Raw genomic sequence first — 8152 nt, 5'->3', positions numbered from 1 at the left:
GTCTCTGATTGGCTGTGTCGTTGTATGACGTCCCCCTCCCTCTAGGTCATAGACTCTAAAGGCATGGTGAAAAAGACTCAACATGCATTCACGTTCCTTTACATTAGCACGCACACAACACACACACACACACACACACACACACACACACACACACACACACACACACACACACACAAAGGTTGTCTCTTTGTTGCACTCCCATTGGTTCCCTGAACAATGCCCAAATGTTCTGTGGCAGTGGTCGTTCTCATGCCATTCTATTATTGTGTGGCCACACAAAAGGGGTGGTGTGTCGGGCCTCTCCACAGCCCATGTAAAGAGTGGTCAGTAGATGTCCTGCCTCAGCAGAAGGCATTCAGTCCGTTTAGCCCTATTCCATTCTCTCCATGGAGCTCAGTATCCAGCGGTCTCAGCACATCTCCGCTACAGCAGCAGGCCTCTCTCTCTCTCTCTCTGAGGTAAACTAACGCCGTGAGAGCAACTTCGCCTCAGGTACGTTTTAAACAAGGGGACGATATCCTCTAATGATAAAGTTCACAGTCAAAACAGAACGCAACAGTTGTTCTGTCCTCTCTCATCGTCAGCCACGCTGGATGTCCAGTCTGTCTATGATAGCATTAATTCAACTGTGGATGACGTTGCTATGACGTCAGCCATTTAATATCAAGATCACCCATCTTTATTTCTATGTTTTCTATTTCTTTGTGTTTGGCTGGGTTTGGTTCTTAATCAGAGGCAGCTGTCTATCGTTGTCTCTGATTGGGAATCATACTTAAGTAGCCCTTTTTCCCCTCCTTCAGTGTGGGTAGTTAACTTTGTTAGTGGCACTATAGCCCTGTAAGCGTCACGGGTGGTTCTTGTTTTGTTGGCGTTATTCCAAAAACAAAGAGGAAAACGTTTGCTCACCACGCTGCACCTTGGTCTGCTTCTTTCGACTGCCGTGACATGGCAACTGTATCTGATATAACATAATGCCCTGTATTTTCACGTTGACTATTACATTGCCCTAGAATTCATCTGTCCACATATGATTTCATATTTCAAACTGAACACACTGCAATCCCAAAGTTTAAAACAACAGTGGACAGTTATCAGCTTGCATAGCAAAAATCAGCCATGTTGAAGTTCCTTCAATGACCCGAACAATGCAAAGTGCCATTGAGGTAGATTAAAACCAACCTGTCATCAATGCATTCTCCTCTAGAGAAACCACAACCTAGAGGAGTATGACCCTTGACCCCAACATAGGGTTGCACACTTCCCCTGTTTTTTAGAAATCCTGTTTGTAAGATTCCTGGAATTATGAGGGAACTAGCAGGAAATCTGGGAATCCTCCAAACAGGACTTCTGGAAAACCAGGGGTATTTTGGGAAAGACACCAGAATGTTGCACCCCTACGTAGGGGTCAGAGGTCATGCTCCTCTAGGCTGTTGTTGCTGTAGAGGAGATAAAGGAATAATATAATATAGCATACCTGTAAACCAGCTTTCATCCAAAGCCAGGCAGTGCTAAAACCCTCCTCCCCCCCCAAAAAAAAAATGTCATAATGTTTTTTTCTCAATCATTATGGTGATGCTGGGGGTTGTTGTGCTGAAAATCTATAAATGTGCTAAAACTTAATCGAAACCTTGTCAGGGTATTCAGGCCTTTCTCGCCATCCATTCAAAGCCATCAAAACCTTGCTGTGCGCAGCCTTTCCTGACTGTCTGTCAGCTAGCACCATGACATCATCTCCCTCACCGCTAGCAGTGTCAACCACCATGACACCATCTCCCTCACCGCTAGCTGACAGACAACCACCATGACACCATCTCCCTCACCGCTAGCAGTGTCAACCACCATGACACCATCTCCCTCACCGCTAGCTGACAGACAACCTCCATCTCCCTCACCGCTAGCTGACAGACAACCTCCATCTCCCTGACCGCTAGCTGACAGACAACCACCATGACACCATCTCCCTCACCGCTAGCAGTGTCAACCACCATGACACCATCTCCCTCACCGCTAGCTGACAGACAACCTCCATCTCCCTCACCGCTAGCTGACAGACAACCTCCATCTCCCTCACCGCTAGCTGACAGACAACCACCATGACACCATCTCCCTCACCGCTAGCAGTGTCAACCACCATGACACCATCTCCCTCACCGCTAGCTGACAGACAACCTCCATCTCCCTCACCGCTAGCTGACAGACAACCACCATCTCCCTCACCGCTAGCTGACAGACAACCACCATCTCCCTCACCGCTAGCTGACAGACAACCACCATCTCCCTCACCGCTAGCTGACAGGCAACCTCCATCTCCCTCACCGCCAGCTGACAGACAACCTCCATCTCCCTCACCGCTAGCTGACAGACAACCTCCATCTCCCTCACCGCCAGCTGACAGACAACCTCCATCTCCCCGCCAGCTAGCTGACAGACAACCTCCATCTCCCTCACCGCCAGCTGACAGACAACCTCCATCTCCCTCACCGCTAGCTGACAGACAACCTCCATCTCCCTCACCGCCAGCTGACAGACAACCTCCATCTCCCTCACCGCCAGCTGACAGACAACCTCCATCTCCCTCACCGCTAGCTGACAGACAACCTCCATCTCCCTCACCGCCAGCTGACAGACAACCTCCATCTCCCTCACCGCTAGCTGACAGACAACCTCCATCTCCCTCACCGCTAGCTGACAGACAACCTCCATCTCCCTCACCGCTAGCTGACAGACAACCTCCATCTCCCTCACCGCCAGCTGACAGACAACCTCCATCTCCCTCACCGCTAGCTGACAGACAACCTCCATCTCCCTCACCGCCAGCTGACAGACAACCTCCATCTCCCTCACCGCTAGCTGACAGACAACCTCCATCTCCCTCACCGCTAGCTGACAGACAACCTCCATCTCCCTCACCGTTAGCTGACAGACATGACAGCTCTGCTTCTAGCTCCTAAGCAACTTTGCAGTAATGTTTTTGTGTGTTATTGATTACATTATTATTGATTACATTATTATTGATTACATTATTATTGATTACATTATTATTGATTACATTATTATTGATTACATTATTATTGATTACATTATTATTGATTACATTATTATTGATTACATTATTATTGATTACATTATTATTGATTACATTATTATTGATTACATTGTTATTGATTACATTATTATTGATTACATTATTATTGATTACATTATTAGCCCAGAACACTTTTTGTGTGTTATTACATACAGCCGGAAAAAAACTTTTGGATATCAGAGCGACGGTAACTCACCAGCATTACGGTAACTCACCGGCATTACGGTAACTCACCAGCATTACGGTAACTCACCAGCATTACGGTAACTCACCGGCATTACGGTAACTCACCAGCATTACGGTAACTCACCAGCATTACGGTAACTCACCGGCATTACGGTAACTCACCGGCATTACGGTAACTCACCAGCATTACGGTAACTCACCGGCATTACGGTAACTCACCAGCATTACGGTAACTCACCAGCATTACGGTAACTCACCGGCATTACGGTAACTCACCGGCATTACGGTAACTCACCGGCATTACTGTAACTCACCAGCATTACGGTAACTCACCAGCATTACGGTAACTCACCAGCATTACGGTAACTCACCAGCATTACGGTAACTCACCGGCATTACGGTAACTCACCGGCATTACGGTAACTCACCGGCATTACGGTAACTCACCGGCATTACGGTAACTCACCAGCATTACGGTAACTCACCAGCATTACGGTAACTCACCAGCATTACGGTAACTCACCAGCATTACGGTAACTCACCGGCATTACGGTAACTCACCAGCATTACGGTAACTCACCGGCATTACGGTAACTCACCGGCATTACGGTAACTCACCAGCATTACGGTAACTCACCGGCATTACGGTAACTCACCAGCATTACGGTAACTCACCAGCATTACGGTAACTCACCGGCATTACGGTAACTCACCAGCATTACGGTAACTCACCAGCATTACGGTAACTCACCGGCATTACGGTAACTCACCGGCATTACGGTAACTCACCGGCATTACGGTAACTCACCGGCATTACGGTAACTCACCGGCATTACGGTAACTCACCGGCATTACGGTAACTCACCAGCATTACGGTAACTCACCAGCATTACGGTAACTCACCGGCATTACGGTAACTCACCAGCATTACGGTAACTCACCAGCATTACGGTAACTCACCAGCATTACGGTAACTCACCAGCATTACGGTAACTCACCAGCATTACGGTAACTCACCAGCATTACGGTAACTCACCAGCATTACGGTAACTCACCAGCATTACGGTAACTCACCAGCATTACGGTAACTCACCGGCATTACGGTAACTCACCGGCATTACGGTAACTCACCGGCATTACGGTAACTCACCGGCATTACGGTAACTCACCAGCATTACGGTAACTCACCAGCATTACGGTAACTCACCGGCATTACGGTAACTCACCAGCATTACGGTAACTCACCGGCATTACGGTAACTCACCGGCATTACGGTAACTCACCAGCATTACGGTAACTCACCGGCATTACGGTAACTCACCGGCATTACGGTAACTCACCGGCATTACGGTAACTCACCAGCATTACGGTAACTCACCAGCATTACGGTAACTCACCGGCATTACGGTAACTCACCAGCATTACGGTAACTCACCGGCATTACGGTAACTCACCGGCATTACGGTAACTCACCAGCATTACGGTAACTCACCGGCATTACGGTAACTCACCGGCATTACGGTAACTCACCGGCATTACGGTAACTCACCGGCATTACGGTAACTCACCAGCATTACGGTAACTCACCAGCATTACGGTAACTCACCGGCATTACGGTAACTCACCAGCATTACGGTAACTCACCAGCATTACGGTAACTCACCAGCATTACGGTAACTCACCAGCATTACGACCAAGAATACGACTTTCCCGGTTTGGATGCTTTGTACGTACCGCCCAGGGCATTTGATCTTTTGAAAAGCGTACAGTATTATATAGAGCGAGCCCATTTTGCATGGAACTTCCTTCCATGTCATATTGCTCAAATAAACAGCAAACCTGGTTTAAAAAAAACAGATAAAGCAACACCTCGTCTCACAATGCCTCTCCCCTATTGGACCTAGATAGTCTGTGTGTATGCAATGATATGTAGGCTTTGTGCGACTTTAAAAAAAATGTATGTGGTTCTGTCCTTGAGCTATTCTTGTCTATTGGCATTGTGTCATTCTGCATTATGTTTCATGTTTTGTGTTCTGTGTTCTGTGTTCTGTGTTCTGTGTTCTGTGTTCTGTGTTCTGTGTTCTGTGTGTGCCCCAGGAAGAGTAGTTGCTGCTTTTGCAGCAGCTAACGGGGATCCTAATACAATACCAATAATGAAAACTTATCCCAGAGGCTGCTCCATGATGGCTGCTCCAAGATGGCTGCTCCAAGATGGCTGCTCCAAGATGCTGCCGGCAGAGAAGACATATTCAGAGTGGACTTCTAGTCTGACTCAGGAGGCGGGCACACCATCCACCACTTCTGAGTATATTACTATCTAATGTTCAGTATATTACTATCTAATGTTCAGTATATTACTATCTAATGTTCAGTATATTACTATCTAATGTTCAGTATATTACTAATGTTCAGTATATTACTATCTAATGTTCAGTATATTACTATCTAATGTTCAGTATATTACTACCTAATGTGCAGTATATTACTACCTAATTACTATTTAATGTTCATTATATTACTATCTAATGTTCAGTATATTACTATTTAATGTTCAGTATATTACTATCTAATGTTCAGTATATTACTATCTAATGTTCAGTATATTACTATCTAATGTTCAGTATATTACTATCTAATGTTCAGTATATTACTACCTAATGTGCAGTATATTACTACCTAATTACTATTTAATGTTCAGTATATTACTATCTAATGTGCAGTATATTACTATCTAATTTTCAGTATATTACTATCTAATGTTCAGTATATTACTATCTAATGTTCAGTATATTACTAATGTTCAGTATATTACTATCTAATGTTCAGTATATTACTATCTAATGTTTAGTATATTACTATATAATGTTCAGTATATTACTATCTAATGTTCAGTATATTACTACCTAATGTTCAGTATATTACTATCTAATTACTATCTAATGTTCAGTATATTACTAATGTTCAGTATATTACTATCTAATGTTCAGTATATTACTAATGTTCAGTATATTACTATCTAATGTTCAGTATATTACTATCTAATGTTCAGTATATTACTATCTAATGTTCAGTATATTACTAATGTTCAGTATGTTACTATCTAATGTTCAGTATATTACTAATGTTCAGTATATTACTATCTAATGTTCAATATATTACTATCTAATGTTCAGTATATTACTAATGTTCAGTATATTACTATCTAATGTTCAGTATATTACTATCTAATGTTCAATATATTACTATCTAATGTTCAGTATATTACTATCTAATGTTCAGTATATTACTATCTAATGTTCAGTATATTACTATCTAATGTTCAATATATTACTAATGTTCAATATATTACTAATGTTCAGTATATTACTATCTAATGTTCAGTATATTACTATCTAATGTTCAATATATTACAAATGTTCAGTATATTACTATCTAATGTTCAGTATATTACTACCTAATGTTCAATATATTACTATCTAATGTTCAGTATATTACTATCTAATGTTCAGTATATTACTATCTAATGTTCAGTATATTACTATCTAATGTTCAATATATTACTAATGTTCAATATATTACTAATGTTCAGTATATTACTATCTAATGTTCAGTATATTACTATCTAATGTTCAGTATATTACTATCTAATGTTCAGTATATTACTATCTACTGTTCAATATATTACTAATGTTCAATATATTACTTATGTTCAGTATATTACTATCTAATGTTCAGTATATTACTAATGTTCAGTATATTACTATCTAATGTTCAGTATATTACTATCTAATGTTCAGTATATTACTACCTAATGTTCAATATATTACTCTCTAATGTTCAGTATATTACTATCTGATTACTATCTAATGTTCAGTATATTACTACCTAATGTTCAATATATTACTAATGTTCAGTATATTACTAATGTTCAGTATATTACTATCTAATGTTCAGTATATTACTAATGTTCAGTATATTACTATCTAATGTTCAGTATATTACTAATGTTCAGTATATTACTATCTAATGTTCAGTATATTACTATCTAATGTTCAGTATATTACTAATGTTCAGTATATTACTAATGTTCAGTATATTACTATCTAATGTTCAGTATATTACTACCTAATTACTATCTAATGTTCAGTATATTACTATCTAATGTTCAGTATATTACTATCTAATGTTCAGTATATTACTCTCTAATGTTCAGTATATTACTATCTAATTACTATCTAATGTTCAGTATATTACTATCTAATGTTCAGTATATTACTATCTAATGTTCAGTATATTACTAATGTTCAGTATATTACTATCTAATGTTCAGTATATTACTATCTAATGTTCAGTATATTACTATCTAATGTTCAGTATATTACTCTCTAATGTTCAGTATATTACTATCTAATTACTATCTAATGTTCAGTATATTACTACCTAATGTTCAATATATTACTAATGTTCAGCATATTACTAATGTTCAGTATATTACTATCTAATGTTCAGTATATTACTAATGTTCAGTATATTACTATCTAATGTTCAGTATATTACTAATGTTCAGTATATTACTATCTAATGTTCAGTATATTACTATCTAATGTTCAGTATATTACTATCTAATGTTCAGTATATTACTATCTAATGTTCAGTACATTACTAATGTTCAGTATATTACTACCTAATGTTCAGTATATTACTACCTAATGTTCAGTATATTACTAATGTTCAGTATATTACTATCTAATGTTCAGTATATTACTATCTAATGTTCAGTATATTACTAATGTTCAGTATATTACTAATGTTCAGTATATTACTACCTAATTACTATCTAATGTTCAGTATATTACTCTCTAATGTTCAGTATATTAC

The sequence above is a fragment of the Oncorhynchus clarkii genome, chromosome 19 (genome assembly GCF_045791955.1).
Source record: "Oncorhynchus clarkii lewisi isolate Uvic-CL-2024 chromosome 19, UVic_Ocla_1.0, whole genome shotgun sequence".
NCBI classification, from domain to species: domain Eukaryota; kingdom Metazoa; phylum Chordata; class Actinopteri; order Salmoniformes; family Salmonidae; genus Oncorhynchus; species Oncorhynchus clarkii.
Note: the sequence above shows the minus strand (reverse complement) of the source record.